Source organism: Rhinopithecus roxellana, chromosome 13 (genome assembly GCF_007565055.1).
Source record: "Rhinopithecus roxellana isolate Shanxi Qingling chromosome 13, ASM756505v1, whole genome shotgun sequence".
NCBI classification, from domain to species: domain Eukaryota; kingdom Metazoa; phylum Chordata; class Mammalia; order Primates; family Cercopithecidae; genus Rhinopithecus; species Rhinopithecus roxellana.
The window spans coordinates 33,195,467-33,215,749 of record NC_044561.1 but is presented as its reverse complement, the minus strand read 5'-3'; the positions used below and the strand labels follow the sequence as shown (position 1 = coordinate 33,215,749).

The window sequence follows — 20,283 nt, the reverse complement described above, 5'->3', positions numbered from 1 at the left end:
CAAGTTTCTAAGGAATGCAAACAAAATGAGCAGATGACAAGTGACAGGTCTAATATTTTTATATTAGCCATTTCTTTTGCACAGACTCAATAAGGAATTAATTAAATACCCCTTTGGAACCAGAGCCATTTCAGTGAGTTATAGCACTTGAAACTCAAATTGACCATTTTAAAATGAACATGTCCCATGAGATAAACATTCTCTACTGAAATATGGTCAGCTACTATGAAAACCTAATGATTTGTCTTTGAAGACCCATAATTAAATAATAAGTCTCAAATCAATGGCATTGAGATAAATAAATGTTTATAAATTCTGGGTCATTGAATGATAAAAGACATAGTATCTTAAATTTAGCTGATTGACTTAACATGATCAAGCCATGTGTAAATGGATACCAGTATTAATGAATATCTTTTATTAAACCCTAATGCTATGTGTATTTAATATATATTTATTAAGTATATGTAGCTATATATTTAATATATATACATATATTCTAATATATATAATTTATAAATCATATCTTTATATCTATACCTATATCTCCCATGAAGTTGAATTAATCTCAGAAAACTGAGGCAATATCTGTTTTTGTCAGTATGAATTCCTGTATGCTACAGTAGCAAACAGTTCCCCATATATCAGGCAGAAGTTAATATTTTGCTCATGCCACATACTCCCTGCTCATTAGCAGCTGCCTCTGCTCACAGGGCACACATTAGCACCTCCAGTCTGCCTGATGGAGGCTCTACCACTTCAATCACAAGGTTTCATGGTTGTGCGCCACCTCATAGCTCATCATCTTGTAACTATACCATCTTCAACATGTGGCCTTGATGTGATCTCAGTAAACTAAGAGAGAAAATGGAGAATTGTGTATAAACTTTTTATTTCTTCACCTGCAGTGTGAACATACTACTCTTGCTCACCTTTCATTAGCTAGGAATAATTATGTGACCCCAACCAAGGTGACTGGAAAACACACAGAGCAGTAAGTAACCAGAGTGCTTGTTGAGTACCCTTTCTTCACTACAGTCCACTCTTAGAGTCTCCAATGTACTTCCTTTTCTCTCATCTTCTTACATATGGACTCACTCAACTTCTCCCAAAGAGGTACACCCAAAAGTCTCATGCATTCTTTATTTTCTACTCAAAAGATCTCCAGAGATGTGTGGCATATTAATTAATAAATAAAAATATGTAGTCGAAGAGGCAAAATAACATATTATTTTGATATCTGTCAAAAGATAGAAAATATAATAACAGCTATTAGAATCCAAGATATGTTATGAATACATGAAAATATTTATAGATTTATACAGGTTGCAGTGAATAATTTCCAGGTCTGACAATTGTGTTAATTCCAAGATTTAAAGTATCATTCTTTAAAAAGTTATGGTTAATGAAGAGTGAAATATATCAATAATTCTAAGACATAGGAACAAAATATTAACATAGGAAGAGAGAAAAGAAATAATTTGGTATAAATAAGAAGTCACACTAAGTTTCTTAGGACTCACTATTTGATGATTGGGGCTAAGATGATACATACATTTATTTACTTAATTTGGTTTTCCTTTCTTCCACCACTTGTTGACCTATTATAGAATTCCTAGCACATTAAGGTACTATGTGATATTTTGGGTTTCGTCTTTGTCTGTATTAGTCATAGTTCTCCAGAGAGATCGAATGTAGGATATACATAAATAGATATATGAAAGGAGATTTATTAGGAAGAAATTGAATCACACAATTATAGAGACAAAGAATTTACTCATATAATTATGGAAGCTGAGAAATTCCACAATAGATCATCTGCAAGCTGTAGTACCAGGGAAGCTGGTAGTATGGCTTAGTCCAAGATGGAAGGATTGAGAACTCTCGGTTTGAAACCAATGACCCAAGAACCCCGGGGACTGCTGGTGCCAGGCCTGGGGTCCAGAAGTCAGAGAACTTGAAGTTCTGATTTCTAAAGGCAGAAGAGCATTCAGGCTCTGGAGAGAAAGAATTTCTCCTTCTCCAGCATTTTTTGTTTTTTAACATCCATGCCCCTTGCCAATTGGATGGTGCCACCTACATTGAGATGCCACCTCCCTTTCTCCCTTCTTTCTTCCCTCTCCCCCACCTTTCTTCCTTCTCTTTGTCTTTCTTTCTTCAGAGCCCGATCACTAAGATATAATCACTGCGTATGTATTTTTTCACAGAGTGGACCTTAGGTACCCATCTCTCACCAACCTGAGCCCACAGGTTCTACCAAATCTGAAATAAGACAAATTTGTGCTCTTACTACTGCAGGCACTCTGAATTTTTCTTCTGCTCTGAATGGAGCTTTGTGCTTGAATCTTCCTCATTAAGTCCACAGATTCAAATACCAATCCCCTCTAGAAACACCCTCACAGAAACAACCAGAAATCATTATTTACTAGCCATTTGGGATCTGTCAACACAGTCAAATTGACACCTACAATTAATCATCACAGTATCTCAACTGCTGAAATGGAATAGATGGCTAAATGAACAATTGTTTCCTATACACTTTGCTTGACAAAATACATGAGCTGTTCAACAGTCATCTTTGCCTTTGGGGTTCCTTTACAATAGAAGATGAAGGAAGAAAAGCAGGATACATAGTGAGTAATATTTAAATTAGTGAAATAAATACAGTTAATATTGAATCATCTTGCTATTCTCGTAGACCCCAATTAGAAACAGTGCAATGTAACAAAAAGTGCACATAACTCAGCTGCTTTAATTTCAACTTTAGAATGAAAAAGCATTAATCTGTCAATAAACAGAAATCATCAACTCAAACTATTGAAGATAATGCAAATGCAAGACACATTAATATTTTCAAAGTATTAAAAACCAGTGAATAAAATAAAGTATATATAAAAATTGTATGCATTTCTCAATCAAAAATAAACATATTTGTTGATTATCATCATGAATAAATATGAGGGCTACAAACAAACTTACCATATGAAAGTACCTTTGAAACATCATTTAGGTAGAATTAAAATTTACTAAATACTAAATTTGAATGTATCATTTTGTCTGGAAGTTACATGGAAATTCCTTAGCATATTTATCATTTCTATCTCTTATAAAAGTAAATTTACTTAATATAGTCTGTGCTCCCATTGTAGACATCAATCTCTTATTAGGTATATAGGACTAATGTTTAGACAATGTTCTGAGGGACCCAGTTAACTCTCTCCAATCCCAGTCCATGTTATTATCCTTCTTACACCGATGTGACAAATGAATGCCAATGGCTACAAGGGAATGTGAATAAAACTAACATTCCAAGATAGAATTAAGCCTCAGGTTGAAATTCTCTATGAAGTAAATGCTGTTTACTTGGTTTCTGTCCCCTGTGGCACCAAAATTTTAAATTTAGCAATTTGGTAGAACTAGGGTAGTTTCTGTATGATGTCAAAGTCAGAAAGTTACCTTGAGCAGGGGAAAATGTTTCTTAACTTGGAAATTTATGACCATGGTTAAGCATATCTGAGAAAGACTGATTCCCCCATTTGATCAAAATAGAAAACAAGCAAACAAACAAAAATTTCTAGATAAATACAATATATGTATGCGTGTATAGACATATACCCACATATTACACATATACCTATATACGTAGATATAGGCATACAAATATAAAGACTAAATAAATTTCTTATACCATGTTAATAGCATCTTATCATAAAGCCATAGAGTGTGGGGAAGAAAACAGTCTACATGCCTATGTATTTGGCTCGTGGAGATCGTCTTTTGCAGATTTCATTTACTTCTGTCCAATAAAATCTTGTCTGTAGTGTATGCTGGGATTACATTTTTTCCCTCCCTCCCTTGCTCGCTCTCTCCCTCCTTCCTTCCCTCTCCTCTTTCCTTCCTTCCTTCCTTCTCTCCCTTATTTCTTTTTTCTTCCTTTTTCCCTTCTCCTTCCCTCCTTTCTTCCTTCCCTCCCATTTTCTTCCCCTCCCTTTTTCCTTTACTTTCCTTTTTTCTTTCCTTCCTCTCCTCTCTTCGCTTCCTTTCCTTCCCTCCTTCCTTCCTCCCTTTCTCCCTTTTTTCTTCCCTCTCGCCCACCTTTCTTCCTTCTCTCTGTCTTTCTCTCTTCAGAGCCCGATCACTAAGATATAATCACTGCGTATATATTTTTTCACAGAGTGGACCTTAGGTACCCATCTCTCACCAACCTGAGCCCACAGGTTCTACCAAATCTGAAATAAGACAAATTTGTGCTCTTACTACTGCAGGCACTCTGAATTTTTCTTCTGCTCTGAATGGAGCTTTGTGCTTGAAGAGTTATGTTCTCTGTCTCTCTTTTGAAGGATATGTGTTTTTTTTGTTTGTTTGTTTGCAATTTTCTGAAGTCAAGATGCATTGCATACCATTCTCAGCACTCACAATGGTGGGACCAGCAAAGGGGATCTGGGAAGGGCAGCAACAATTCTACCACCCTCCATTCAGTTAACCAATAATGTGATTCTAAGAGCAATATACTTTAACACATGCTCCTTAATCCAATATCTTCAGGGTACTTTTGAATGTGAGAACTTACGAAAGTTTTAACTAAACCAGATTGATAGGCATAAAATAAAAAGAAATTAGTTTCTGACCTTTAATAATAAAATTGAGCTTAGTTTTATTTCATTTGATAACTTCACAACCCATTTGGAAGAAAGATTCCTGTTCGTTAGTTAATAAACTAACTCTGAAGGCCTGATAGTGTACCCAAGAGTGCGCAGATATTCTTCAGAAGTGACTTTTCTGTTGGAAACTTAGAATAGGATACTTGGAACACTCTAGTTTGGCTAATGGCAAGGGACCCACATCTTTGATGAAGTCATTCAGATCTGGATAGTGTCACCATGAAAAAAAGTGATTCCTCCAATTTCTTACTATGAGGAAACCTATCCTTTGGACATCATGTTCTCTTCTTTTGAAGGAACGTAATTTAAATAGTGGAGAAGAAACGGCCACTTCAGAGTTTTTAAAAAATGCTTTAACACTGTAATTTCTGTATAAAATGTCTATGCTTAAAAACAAATAAGGCCAGGGTAAGTGATACAACTCTGTGACTTTGGAGTTGGTGAGATGAGAGATTTGCCTTCCATCTGTTTGGGAGCAAAAGATGAGCTGCCAAAATTAAACAATTTTTAATTTGTACTAAATATAAGAAAAGTAACCTATATTAACACATGTTAAATATAAGAAAAGTAACTTTTCTTATATTTCTCTTTTGGTAGACAAATTTTTATCAAACACATCTACTGTTTTGATTAAATGTATCTGAAAACTCTCAAGTTATAGGTGCCACAGGAGAAAAAAATGACAAAATAATATTGATGAAAATGCATTATGTAATTTTAGAAGACCAGAATCCTATACCTTCAGAAGTAGGAAGTAAATGTCAAGCAGCATAGTCATTCTGCTAACCTCTTGGTATAGTACTTCCTATTGGGTTAAACTTTCTTCTAGAGTAGCAAATTTTTATGGCTTTTGTTATGAAGACCTCTTTACACTCTTGAAGAATGTAAAACACAAAAAACACACAAGCAACACATTCCAATATCAGCCTTAGTGATGACATCATCACATGCCGTCACCTCTGAAAAGTCCACCACACACTTGAAAGAGGATGAAAATAAAAAGACAAATAATGCCTTAGTATTACTCAGAAAATAAGTTCTGTTCCTATAGACCCATTGAAAGAGCCACAGGTATTCTAGTGCCATATTCGTTTTATAAAGAAAGTCTAAGGGATTGAATAGAAGATGGGAATTGAGAGTTGTTCAATATTACATTCTTTTGCACTCAGTATAACAATATTGTAATTATTACAGAAGAAACTGAGGTGCATTTGTTGGCAAATAATCTAAACATAATTTAATACATTGTTATATTAAATGTATTCATTGGCCTAATCCTAATACTCATATATTATATTTTTTCTTGCTTAATTATTTCTTAATATGTTTATAGTAAAGCAAACAATTTAATCAAAGGTCATTTATTTAAATTAAAAAAATTCTATTATCGTATATTTTTAATGTGAAATATGGATTTTGAGCAATCTGTTTAAATACATACTATTTAAAGCCCTAAATTAAAACATACATACTATGTTGAGTATATATCTACTTGTACTATCAGGATAACTTTCTGGAAGGCGTGACCTTTCAAATGTTTACTGTATTAATCATACAATTAAATGGTTGCAATTTAGTAGTTATTGTAAAGAACTTGCATTCTGATTAATAATCTAATGACTCATATATGTATTTCTACACTTAAAGACTCATTTTTACAAGACAAATTGGAAAAAGACAATAAATTTTCTATCAAGATTTGTATCTCTAGATGGTCTAGATAATTACAGAAAAATTCAGAGACATTTTGAATGTCTTTTTCTTAAGTAGAAGAGACAGATTTAATTTAGGATTAGTTAGGAAAGTCTGAATTCAGACAATACTCATCCTCAGCCAATATGTTACTCAGCAAATCCAGGTGATATGAAAGGAAGGGAATTTCATTTGGCAGAGAGTTCAAATATATTTATTTAAGCCACACACACACACACACACACACACACACAAAATGTAATAGTTTCTAATGAAACTTACCATGAGAAGAAAGTTCCAACAAAAGTGTGAACAAATACATTCCTTTAAGTCCTAGTCACAGACGATAACAGTTTAAATCTGAGTCACAACCAGGTACAGAAGATGATAATTTGGAGGTCCAACAACTACCTACTTTTAAGGTTTTGGGAATTTTTTTTTTTTTTTTTTTTAGATAAAACCAATATGTATTTTAGAAATTATCTAAAAGAATATAAGGCTTTGATACATCTTTCCTGAGTATATCAATTTAAGTTTATAGAATATTTAATGTAGTTGAATCTTTAATGAAATATGACACAATTATTTTGGAAAAAATTGAGACGTATTACTCCCATATTAAATATGTAACGGATGTCAGTTAAGATCTAGCTAGAGGCCAGGCTCGGTGGCTCAAGCCTGTAATCCCAGCACTTTGGGAGGCCGAGACGGGCATATCACTAGGTCAGGAGATCGAGACCATCCTGGCTAACACGGTGAAACCCCATCTCTACTAAAAAATACAAAAAACTAGCCGGGCGCGGTGGCTCACGCCTGTAATCCTAGCACTTTGGGAGGCCGAGGCGGGCGGATCACGAGGTCAGGAGATCGAGACGACGGTGAAACCCCGTCTCTACTAAAATACAAAAAAAAAAAAAAAAAATACAAAAAACTACCCAGGCGAGGTGGCGGGCGCCTGTAGTCCCGGCTACTCGGGAGGCTGAGGCAGGAGAATGGCGTAAACCCGGGAGGCGGAGCTTGCAGTGAGCCGAGATCGCGCCACGGCACTCCAGCCTGGGCGACAGAGTGAGTCTCCGTCTCAAAAAAAAAAGAAAAAAAAAAAAAAAAGATCTAGCTAGAATCATATTGTTTTTAGAATTTACAAATCTCCTTGGCATACATTTTCATTGAGACTCACATTTTCACTGAAATGTAGGTATTAATGCCATCAACCCTATTTTAGGTTTTAGGAGACTCAGGCTAAGGAAAAAAGAGTGACTTGCTGTAGGTCGTGCAGAGATAGGACTCAGGTCTTCTGAGTCTTAGTATAATATTTTTCCATCACACCACAGGTTTGTCTAGGTGGAGTGACCAACATACCATTCTTTCTGGTTTCCTTATCCCCTTAGGAAATAAGAGATTAGACCTTGTTTAACTTCATTAGTAACCTTATCAAAACCTATAACCTAAGAAGTCAAAAAAAGACTATCTCACCATCTCTCCCCTGAATATCTCTTGTTTATTCACTAGTGAGTAAAATACATTGTTTGCAGCAAAATTTTTTTTCCCTAACTAGACATCAAAATTTAAAATTGAAAAAAGAAAATGTGGTAGAAAAGTAAGATGGCGTATCTTCACATTACAAGAAAATAAGTAAATAAAAATAAATCTGCCAGAGTAATTCCTTGATAATAGGATAATAGGAGAAACACAGTTTCAGCCAGGAGACTACGCCCTTCCGTTATGCCATACTTTCCTGGCTGAATTAAGAGTATCTCTCATCCCCCAGTGAGAACCTGCCTGAGCTAGCATAAGATTTTTATCATTCAGGAAAATTCCATTTGGAAGTGAGACTCTCTAGATAACTTGGAGACACCCATAATAAACCATCGTACATGCAGATAACCTTCCAAGATATTATTCAGTGCTCAGACAGACTGCTTTTATCAGTTTAAGCCATATGAAATTGCCATTGTTTTGGGGTGAAACCAGTTTGATAACTTCATATGGTGCATCTCAGACTTCACTTGTATAAGAAAGCAAGATATTTTCATTAAGAGTATGAGCTTTAGAGTCTAAAGATGTTTATTTATATGGAAGCATTTGCTCATACTAATTAGGGAAGGTTAATTAACTCTCAAATGGACATGATTATAATTGAAGTAGAACCTATAGAGTTGCTATGAGGATTAACTGAAACTACAAATACAGGGTCTAGCACAGTACGGTATCAGATTGCTATTCAACAAATAATGGATATTATAGGGCTAATACTGTTGCTGAGGTCCTGTATTCTAACTGTGAACCCTATCTAGCTGTTGCACCCAGAAAGACTTGCTATTTACTTCTGATAAACTTGGACTACACCTCATTTTTGAGCCTACTACTGTCATGGTTAGCCATACAGTCTCTTTCATACATGGTTTTTTGAGGTCATCTATCTAAATGAACCCAGTTAGTGCTAATATTAGAATTTGGCCATGAAGCCTGTACCTGTTAATGCCAAGAAATCTCTGTGATTTGGAGGATAGAGCATCTTTAGCACTTGGATGTATTTACACACAAGTTTTTGAGTCATTCAGAGATTTCATTTTTAATTCATACTTGGAGAACATTTTAGTATTTATGATAAAATCAGGTACAAAATATAACATGTATTACTTCTAATATTTCACTACTATTTACTCTTGGCTCCAGGCAATCAAGAATCTTTAATTTGTTACTCTGCTTTCTCAGATATTCTTTTAAAACTATTCCTTTGAACTCATAAGAAGCTATTACTTCTCTCAGCCATTGGCCTTTCACACTTTTGCTCTTTCTGACCACTGTGCGCCAGAGATTGCAAATTCCTTGAGTTCAGGCTTTGTATTATTTACCTTTGCATGTGACTAGTACATAGACTTGCACATTACAAGACCCCCAACAATATATTATAAATAGAAGCAATTGGAAAATTCAAGTAATAAGCAGATAATTACAAAAATGTGATTGCAAAATTATAGTTGGAAATTGGAACACTTGAAAAGTGATTTTTTTATTTTTAAAATATTAATAGTGAGCCACATATTGGAGATGATTTAAGACTTGCAGACCAATCATGACTGCCTATTGACCCACACTGTAGCTGAAATAATGCTACCAGAAAAAAATTCTACCACTGAGTCCCAATGACACTTCAATCCCCCATTTGATGTTAGACTCTCTTGCCTCTAAGTCATGATCTTTTTGATGTGTGGGGATATGGAGTGTTGCTTGAGTTGCTGAAAATAAAGTTTGCAATGGCCAAGGAGACCTGGTTGTACCAAGGGAAGATTTTTGCAAAAGGAAAATTCTTCAAGTTTTGATGTCCATATTTGCATGTACAAGGGGCTGAAAAAGAAGGTAGCCACTAGCTACCTAAGGGTATGTACTTTAAAATTTCAATTAATTAAAAATTCATTTCCTCAGCCATACTAAACATATTTCCAGTACTTGATAGTCCCATGAAGATGACACCTAGAAAACTGGACAGCAGATATTTTCATCTCAGAGTCTTATTGGACAGCACTAGTCCAAACAATTGATGGAGAAGATCATTTGGGTGTAGAGAGGCAGGTTGTAATTTATAACTCATTATCAGGAAGGGTAAGTACAGGGCTGTCATGATCTCAGAAATGCCTTGGCAATTCTCAGCTGTTTGATGCATTAACACACCTCTTTCACCTGGAAATGGAATTCCAGCTCTTTCTACTGAGATACACACACACACACACACACACACACGCACACACATACACGCACACTTTTTTTTTTAACAAGGAAACACAGATCTTGTTTTCTAAATTGAACGATTATCATTAAAATAATTATTCCTAATGTATTTTGTCTTTACATTCTCTGCAATATCTTGCTGATCAGATTATAGAATTTCTATTACATGCAAAGTATTTTTGTAGTTTTATCAATCAACCAACCAAAAAATGAAACTAAAACAAAATTACAAGATAAAATTCAGACCTTTAGGTGATGTTTTTATTTAAAAGGCTGTCCAATCTGGGAAATAATGCATAACTAGCTTATTATTATCTTGGCTTCTCAAGATGCAAGTATACATTTTGACTTTTAGCAAATTCCCTCTGCTGTTATTACCACGATCACTATGAAAAAAAAATATATCACAATTTAAAATACCAAAATATGAAAAATAGAAAGTTTGCCATCAAAAACAAAGATCCAATATTGATTTTATTTTTTCAGGGAAAATATTTCCGAAGGTTTAAGTCTTTACTACTGACACATTTGAAAATCAAGACAAGGGAATACCCCCACCCATTTATTTAGCTCATATTTTTCATCTATATATGGAACTTTTCAAGTAAGAAGATATTGTGTCCTATGAGTGACCTTAGTGTTTGGGTAAATTACTTTCTATGAAGAGTCTAAAACATGCATATAAATAGGAATGTGCATAAACTTGCAAAGATATTACTGGCATTCTGCATTTTCCATAAAAAGTTCTGTATGCCTGAGGCTAAATGTCTAGCTGTATTTCATCCTAAGATTAATAGAACTTCATGAAATATTTAGACTTTCATAATATGGCTTTTACATAATTTTTCAAGACAGTCAGAACTTTTTGACCAGTTAAATGTTTTTACCTAAAACAGAGCAATCATCTGGCATTTGGTTTACAACAGAATTCTTTGTCCAGATCTCTCTTTGGAGTGGCTGCTTCGGTCTTCTTCCTGGTTGATTAGACATAGATCTCTCTGATCTGACCTCAGATAACATCTATGCTTGGAACTCTCATCTCTCAAATGTTGTGCCTTGATCATCAATCATCTTTGAAAATATTAATATAGCAATGTCCAACTCAACTCAGCTGATAATTCAGTCATCCGGGACACAACAAAAACAAATCAGCACATAACTGGACCAAAAGCTGAGTACCCAGTTTGTTTTTGATGGTGGTAGTGGTGATGCTTAAATACACGTGTGTGTATATGTCTGTGTATATTTTATCACATACATACACACACAAAAACACACACCTAGATTTAACTGGATATCACATATCTTAAAAATTCAGTTAGTTCTAGCATTTCTCCCATCTAAGCCAACTAAATAAGATTTTTCTAAATATTACCACTTACTGCTAGAAAATTCCCTTTAGTTTAAATTATCTAGACATTAAAGAGAGGGAGGAAAGAGTTTATTTTACTACAAAATAATTCTCTAGCCTTCAAGGAGCATTAAAGCAAAAACATATTAAAATATTGAGTTTCTAAGAGATGCTATGAATTTTTTGGTCTTATCTCAACCCATCACAAATCCCTTTTTAAACAATGGTCTGGTAGAAAGACTCCCAGCATTTGAATGAATTGGGCCATTGCAGAAACTTAGCACCTTACAAAGCATTTCCTTCCTTTTCTCCTCTATTCTTCCCTTCCTCCCTTCTTTTCTTTTTCATAGATTAAATAATTAGAATTTAGGACCTGTTACCTTTTTTTTTCATTAAGAATCAACCTCACAGCTACACCTATTTGTTAATTCTAAATCATTGTTTTCTGGAGCTAAACAGATCTAGTGATTTTTCATGTAACTATTCTTAAAATATATATATACACATATATAATTATACTTCTATAGGTATATTTCTATTATATTTACATATGTATGAATATAATTTTATATATACACATAAACACACACACACACACACACAAACATACGTATTTTTTCCTCTCCTCTAAATATCACTCCCCATCCCAGATGATTAATTCAAAAATATCAATACCAATCTGACATTGAACCCTGTGCCACCAAGGGCAATGAGTTACCTGTGTTTGAATATTAAACGCTATTGAACAAACATTAAATTCTGAACAACACTGAACCTTAGGAGGCTCAAGCTTCACATTAGGGTTTTAGGTAGACTGTCATCATATTTCATTTAAATCCTAACTTTCCATAATTGTAAAATAATCAAATAACATAATTTATCCACTTCCCCAATAATTAGAGATACATTTACATAATTACTGTCAGTGTATCAAAGTATTTACTTAATAGGCTGTTTCCAAGGGATACATGAAATAATCTATGCAAAGCACATAGCACATTTCTTGATATATGGTAAGTGCTATAATTTTTATCAGTTACTCTTGTGTTATTATATATAAACTAAACTCTAAGCAGTAGAACTCTATGACACTTTCTAATTTATTTGCGTATCTGAAATACATGTTATCGTGATTTCTGGCTATTGTGTTTTTTCTTAACTCGTTGAAATGGGATATGAATAGAAATGCTGTCATCTCACAGTAGTGAGAAAATCATTCCAATTTTAATGATAGACAACAGATGAATCACTACTTAATGGCATGATCAAACAGACCTGGAAATACCAGTCACTCCCATTGCAGCCCACTGATTTATCTGTTTATGGCTGGAAATAATATACACATTGTTCTTGAAACCACTCCATTACCACAAAATATCATGATTGACTAGACAGACTAATCCTTCTCAATATGTGTGCCTTGGCTTGTATGGCAGGGAAAATAATATAGAATTTAATAAGTAATAATATTAAACTAAAGGAGCAGAAACAGAAATTCCTTTCATGGTTTTATCTGGTTAATGTTAAGCACTGGCATGGTCTTTATAAAATTAGCCTATTTCCTTAATTTATATCCTTTATAATTTTTAAAAGATAAGATGTAAACCATTAATTTACATTTTAGAAACATTCTATTTGACATTGTATATTAACTTGCATTCATGTAACATTAGATTGGATATGAAATATCAGTTTTTAAGGAAATAGTATTTTAAAATGCATAAAACTAGGTAATGAAATGCAATGTAGCAGCCAATATACATAGAGAACTTACTATATGTGAGGCAATGTGCCTAGCATTTTGCACAGATTATTTCAAATTCCTTTGAAAATATCCCTGTAAGGTAAGGGTTGTTTATATAGACAGCAACAAGTAAATTTTTGCCTAGTTATTTTGGGGTATCATACTCTTAACTGATAATCTTACAATGATGGAAAATAGGATGTAAACAAAATATAAATGTCATCTACTTAAAATCCTACGATGAGGCCTGCACTGTCTGTGTACTGCCCCTACTAAGCACTGTTCAAATGTAACATTCAGGCATGGGGACTAATTGCCTCTGGATATGGCCCACTCTATTTCTAAATAGTTCTAGCCATTAGACAACTGGGACCAACCAAAGGCAAATCAATTTTGGAGCAATTTCGGGAAGTGTTTTCTATTTTCTAGAGATAAGACAGAAACAAATTAGAAAAAAAAAATTAGGAAACATGCACTGTGCCCTGCCTCACTATCCAAGACTTCTTTTTAACCAGACAAATCTTCCCAGTCCTTCAGAATTGTTCTGCATCTGATCTATGTCAGGTCCCATCAGCATTCTAGCAGGGCTCTTGTGAGTCCACTCTGGATTATCTACCTCTCTTTCTCTTAAAGACCAATACTGAGAAGAGCCCAGTTGTCAGTTACACAGACTTTCAATTTGACTGTCTAATTTCTTGTTCTCGCTCTTTCTCTTAATCCTTGTGAGTGTAGCAACTTTCTTAAACTTCTCTGTTCCTCATCTATAAAGAAGGGTTATAATAGTGTCCCCTTCTGGACTTGCTGTGAGGTTTCAGTGAAATAATCTGTGTAAAGTTTCTAGCACAGTTTTTAGCACATAAAGAATACTCAGCTAATGCTTTGTATTATTAATGTTATCAATATGACAACTGTAATCAGTTTCAAGACTTGATCTTCCCATAATATGGTGGTAATTTACAATAATTCTTCTAATGTGTTTAAAATGGAGTTTGTTTTTGACAGCAATATGAATGGTGATTAAAATTATGTATGTGTGTGTGTGTATATATATATATATACTGTGTACACACATGTACATATATGTGTATATGCATATATAATACATATGTAAATACATAATTTATCCACAGACACCCAAAACACTAGTAGTTAAAAAACCATTTTCAAACATATCACTAAGTATTTCTACCTTACCTAGATCTAGATTTCAAATAGAGTTAGAAATTAACTTATGCAGTTGATAAACATTTATCGAAGGAATGAATTGTAAAGTAATGTGCTTCTCCAGTCAGAAAGCTTTTCTCGTGCTATACATTCAATCAAATTGACAAGTGACCTTGATTTTACTTCTTCAAAGTCTCTTGAGTTAATTCTTTCCTTTATTTTATCATAACTGTTGTGAGCTCAACTTTCATTATATCTAACATGTAATCTAGGAAAACCTGAAAATCAATGTCTCTGCTCCTTTCTCCTCAATTTACATCCAGGTCATTCCATGCTACCAGAATAATTTTTCTTAAATGTCAGTTGGATGATTTATCACGCACTTGTCAAGAACACGCAAGCATTCACTATCGCTGGCTGGTTACCCTCAGTCTGGCCTTCCTCAGACAGTTCAACTTATCTTTCTAGGGTCAGTCTCTCCTATTTTTTTAAATGTATACCTCAATCACTAGACCACGTGTCCTCCTTGGTACTCTTTAAAGACAATGTTCATTTTGCACTGCATTTGTATTTGTTCACGTAGGCTAGCGTTTTTCTCCCACCTCATCTTCATTTTTTGCAACTCTTCCAAGTCTCATCTCAACACCACTTCATCCATAAAGTATCTCTGATCCTCCCATTCAATACAGCCTCCTGAGACATGAAACTCCAATGAACTTTGTTTGAACTATTGTAGGGCCGTTATCTTACACAATCGTGTATCCTAGTGTTTAACACACTTGTGTTATTAAACATAGAGGGTTTTTCCTAGTAGCCCCTCGCAATATTTGGCCAAATTTCTCAAAAATCATATGAGCTCAAGAAATGTTGTAGGAACCCGGATAGCTCAGTTGGTAGAGCATCAGAGTTTTAATCTGAGGGCCCAGGGTTCAAGTCCCTGTTGAGGCGTCGTGTGTTTTGGCCGGGCACGGTGGCTCAAGCCTGTAATCCCAGCACTTTGGGAGGCCGAGACTGGTGGATCACAAGGTCAGGAGATCGAGACCATCCTGGCTAACACGGTGAAACCCCGTCTCTACTAAAAATACAAAAAAAAAAAAAAAAAAAAAAAAAACTAGCCGGGCGAGGTGGCAGGCACCTGTAGTCCCCAGCTGCTTGGGAGGCTGAGGCAGGAGAATGGCATGAACCCGGGAGGTGGAGATTGCAGTGAGCTGAGATCGGGCCACTGCACTCCAGCCTGGGCGACACAGCGAGACTCCATCTCAAAAAAAAGAAAAAAAAAAAAAAAGTCTGTTAAGCTGGAAGTTTGATGGATCCTAAAATAGGCATTCATATTACATTTTTGAAATTTATATTTTTAGAGAAAATATATCTTACTATTTTTCTCTATTACAAAGATAGACTATGATAAATAAATACTTTAGAAAAGAAACTTTGAAGAAATAACAGAAAAGCCCTCTGAGTGTAAATCCATTTTGTAAATGATTTTGAAATGTCTTACTTTTTATATCTCTTGACATATCGAAATATTCAAAACACCATTTACCTCATTTGCTTTAACACAGTTCCACAAAATACAAGAAAAAGAAAACTCGCAATAGAAAAGAAAAACAAACTTACTGTCCTGGTTGGTACTACTTTGCTTGAAGATCCAGTGAAGTTTCACCCAGGAATTTTTTCGTATTTTGTGAGTTTCACCAGCCACATAATCATAGCTTTAAACACATGATAAACACAAACTAATACAAGGAACTAGCTGGGGATTCTTGGGACCTGCACACAGAAAATTCCCACGTTAGAATTAGACTCACTGACTGGACATCTTACTTCAGTGGATGGCTATGTATTGCTCATTCAGTAATCCTCAGCTGGCCTGTGAAGTAAGGACTCACTTGTCTTTTCAGGGCTGGGAAGAAAAGAGAGAAATTGTGGTTTTGTTAAGTGCTGCAGGAAATAGCCAGTCTTTTCTCTTCCTCCACTGTTTAGAAAAGAGCATGTATTAGACAGGCGCGGTGGCTCACGCCTGTAAGTAATCCCAGCACTTTGGGAGGCCGAGGCAGGCGGATCACAAGGTCAGGAGTTTGAGACCAGCCTGACCAACATGGTGAAACCCCGTCTGTACTAAAAATATAAAAATTAGCTGGGCGTGGTGACATGCACCTGTAATCCCAGCTACTCAGGCAGCTGAGGCAGGAGAATCTCTTGAACCCAGGAGGCAGAAGTTTCAGTGAGCTGAGACGGCGCCATTGCACTCCAGCCTGGGTGACAGAGTAAGACTATCTTAAAAAAAAAAAAATAAAAGCATGTATTGAAACTTACTGAGATGAGGTTAAATATCAAGAAGATGGGTCATCTCAATATTTTTTGTCTGATACAAGAGGGGTAAAGCTTCAAAAACTTTCTCAGTGGTAAAAAATGATTTACTATCCCATTATTATTATTTTTTTCTGTTTTTATGTCAGTGAAATACAATCTTTGTTTGTTACTGAGTCAGTGTAGACTGGTACCTTAACACATAAATACCGTAAGGCATATTAGATAGCACCACTGATACCACTAATGTCATTATGTAGGTGGGCATAGAGTAGTCAGTGGCTTCCGAGTAGTGGGAGGTGAGACTCTGCCTTCTATTCCCTATCTTGGCACAATATAAACCCACAAGGGATATTTGGCAATGTCTGGAGAAAGTTGTCGCTGTTACCACTGGGGCAATGCTGATTACTTCTAGAGGTAGAAGCCAGAGATGCTGTTAAACATCCTACAATGCACAGTTACCCAACACAAGGATTTTTAGGCCCCAGGTTAATAATGTTAATAATGACACACAAAATTGTCATATGCAACTTCCCAAGGCATCATTTTCAAAATCTAGAAAATGAGGAAAATTATATCCCAAAGTCTGTTTTGATAACTAAGTTGAGTAATTAAATTTGTATTTAATGCATTTAGTACAATTCCTGGAACATAGTAAAAGTTCAATAATGCCATTTAAAAATGATATATGCCACAGTCTGAATGATTGTGTTGCTCCAAATTTCATACATTGAAATTCTAACCCCTACAATGATAGCATTAGGAGGTGGGGCTTTTGGGAGCCAGAAAATTAGCTTGAAAGCAGATTAGAGACAAGTGGTGGGGTGGACCAAATGTGACTGGGTAATCTCATGAATAGGATTTGTGGCCTTATAAAAGAGGTCCCAGAGAGATGCTTCTCCCCTTCCACTATGTGAGGAATAGCAAAAAGGTATTGTCTATGAACCAGAAAGCAGATCCTGAGCAGACACTGAATCTGCCAGCACCTTAATCTGAGACTTTTCAGCCTCCAGAACAGTGAGAAATACATTTCTGTTATTTATAAGCTATCCAGTTTGTGTTATTTTTTATAGCAGTCTAAATGAACTAAGACATTATGCTTTTAAATGATTTAGATATTTATGGTAGGATTCCTATAATTGTATATCTTGACATTGCATTTCCTGAATAACTGTGTATAATATAAAATCAAAGTACTACACTCATCTGCCAGCCAAGCTGGGCTTGTCTGACTCATTCTTTGGTCCCTCACCTCCTTCTTGATTTGGGGGGACATTCTTCTATGCAATTTGGGTTTTTCCTATAACCAGGTCTTCGTTTTAATTTGGTCTACTCTGACTGCTATGCTATCTGGTGCTTGATTTCAGTGAATAAATTCTAAGACAGGTAAATGCACATTCATCATTCTTTTAAGTAAATTTGCAAAATATAACTTTTGATTTTCAAGTTGAACTAAAAGATGTAAAATTTAAAAGGACAGAAATGGCACAAATGCATGTAGCAAAATATCTGAGCCTCCTAAAACAAAACCAAATAAAAATATGCATTCTCTAAAATTTTGTGTATTTCTCTGACTTCCTTATCCTCTACTCCAGTGGTATAAAATTTCATTTAGTACCCATTGGGGTGCTCTTGGCACTAAAATATCACTATTGCCAAAGTCCTTTCTTATTTTCTAGGGCAGAACCAATCAGACATTTCTAAAGCTACCTCCCTTCGAACTTCATTATGACCTCAGCTCTCTAGGTGGGGTTTATCTTGCCTCTCTGGAAGTACATTCTCTCACCTTAGCTAACATGGCAACTTAGCAACTACACCCCCGATGTGGGCTTTTCTTGTTTTGGCTGTTAATATAGGAGGTAATTATCTGATATGGTTGTCTTTGAGTCCCCCCCGCCAAATCTCATCTTAAATTGTAGCTCCCACAATTCCCATGTGTTGTGGGAGGGACCTGGTGGGAGATAACTGAATCATGGGGGTGGTCTTCTCCATACTATTCTCTTGGTAGTAAGTAAATCTCACGCGATCTGATGGTTATATAAGGGGTTTATGTTTTTTGCTTCTCTCTCATTCTCTCTTGCAGCTGCCGTATAAGAAGTGCCTTTCACCTTCCACCATGATTGTGAGGCCTCCCCAGCCACATGGAACTGTAAGTCCATTAAATCTTTTTTTTTTTTTTTCCCCCTGTCTCAGGCCTACCTTTATCAGCAGCATGAAAATGGACTAATACATTATCCTTGACCCAAAGTTTTATCACATTCCTCATCCAAAATTTTATCAGTAACACTCCCCTTTTCTGTTATCACTACATACATAATCCTGACACAGAGAGATTCGCCATTATTTGAAATCATATGAGAAATGTTTAATGTTTTTGAACCATGCTTAGAAAGAAAAACTGTCAACATTTAATACATACATCCATAATGTGAACAGAGTACTCAGTCTGTACTGGGGTAGAGGGTAAAAGAGTAAGAGGAAATCCTGGGCCCTGCTCTTGAAATCCAAAGCTTAGAATTAAGGTGATAGGAAATGTATACCAATGCGAACAACGCGGATGTTGTATGGTTGTTTCTCTTTTTTTTTTTTTTTTGAGACGGAGTCTGGCTCTGTCGCTCAGGCTGGAGTGCAGTGGCCGGATCTCAGCTCACTGCAAGCTCCGCCTCCCGGGTTTACGCCATTCTCCTGCCTCAGCCTCCCGAGTAGCTGGGACTACAGGCACCCGCCACGTCGCCCGGCTAGTTTTTTGTATTTTTTTAGTAGAGACGGGGTTTCACCGTGTTAGCCAGGATGGTCTCGATCTCCTGACCTCGTGATCCGCCCGTCTCGGCCTCCCAAAGTGCTGGGATTACAGGCTTGAGCCACCGCGCCCGGCCGTATGGTTATTTCTTGTGGTAGTGAGAGTAGTTTCAAAACTGGGAGTTGCTATCATAAGCATTATGATAATATGTGAAACCAGCTATACAAGAACCCAAAATATGAAGTCATATACTCAGGGGTGTCAAGGACCACAGATGAATGAGAAAATAATTCATAGGGGAAGTTGGCCTTAGCAGACGTATTTATACATGGTTGAGGCAAGAAAGTTTGGTGCCGAAGGGCTCCTGTCCATGGCAGGGTTACTATTCCACCCCTAAGGCAGCCTGGGCTCTCCATCTTCCCTGCCTGGGTTAGTGCAACATGAAAGGTACAAAAATTAGAAACAGAGCTGGGTGAGATCTTGGTGTAGACAGGGAAAAAGTAACTTTTTAATGTTTGAAGTTTAGAATATGGCTGGAAGTAGAAAGGAAATTGAAGTAAGCTAGTAGTGAAAAAGTGAAGTAGACGATTGACAAAGTGATAGCTAGGAGTTTTTATTTCATTTGTTGAAGGTTTTTATATTATACTGTGCCTGATATGATCAAAATGTTTGAAGGAAGACTTCTAGATCTGTGAGTTGACGCTGTTTATGCTGTCATTAAGAATATCTATTCCAACATACAGATTAAGATAAAAGAGTAAAGTAGCTTGGACTATTTTAGAGTTTCTTCAAAATGAGAAAAGTAACGATTTTATATAAGGGGCGCTGAAACACCAGAAATACACATAGGTGAGTTGTGGGAAGTAGAAAAAATACAATCAAAGAAAATTCC

At 35.7% G+C, this 20,283-nt stretch overlaps 1 non-coding gene across 1 annotated transcript; it reads left to right on the top strand.

Moving 5' to 3' along the window:
• The first annotated feature begins 15,216 nt into the window (after positions 1 to 15,216).
• Positions 15,217 to 15,289, top strand: TRNAK-UUU. The gene has a single exon. It is a non-coding gene; the product is annotated as a tRNA-Lys (tRNA).
• Positions 15,290 to 20,283: the final 4,994 nt, after the last annotated feature.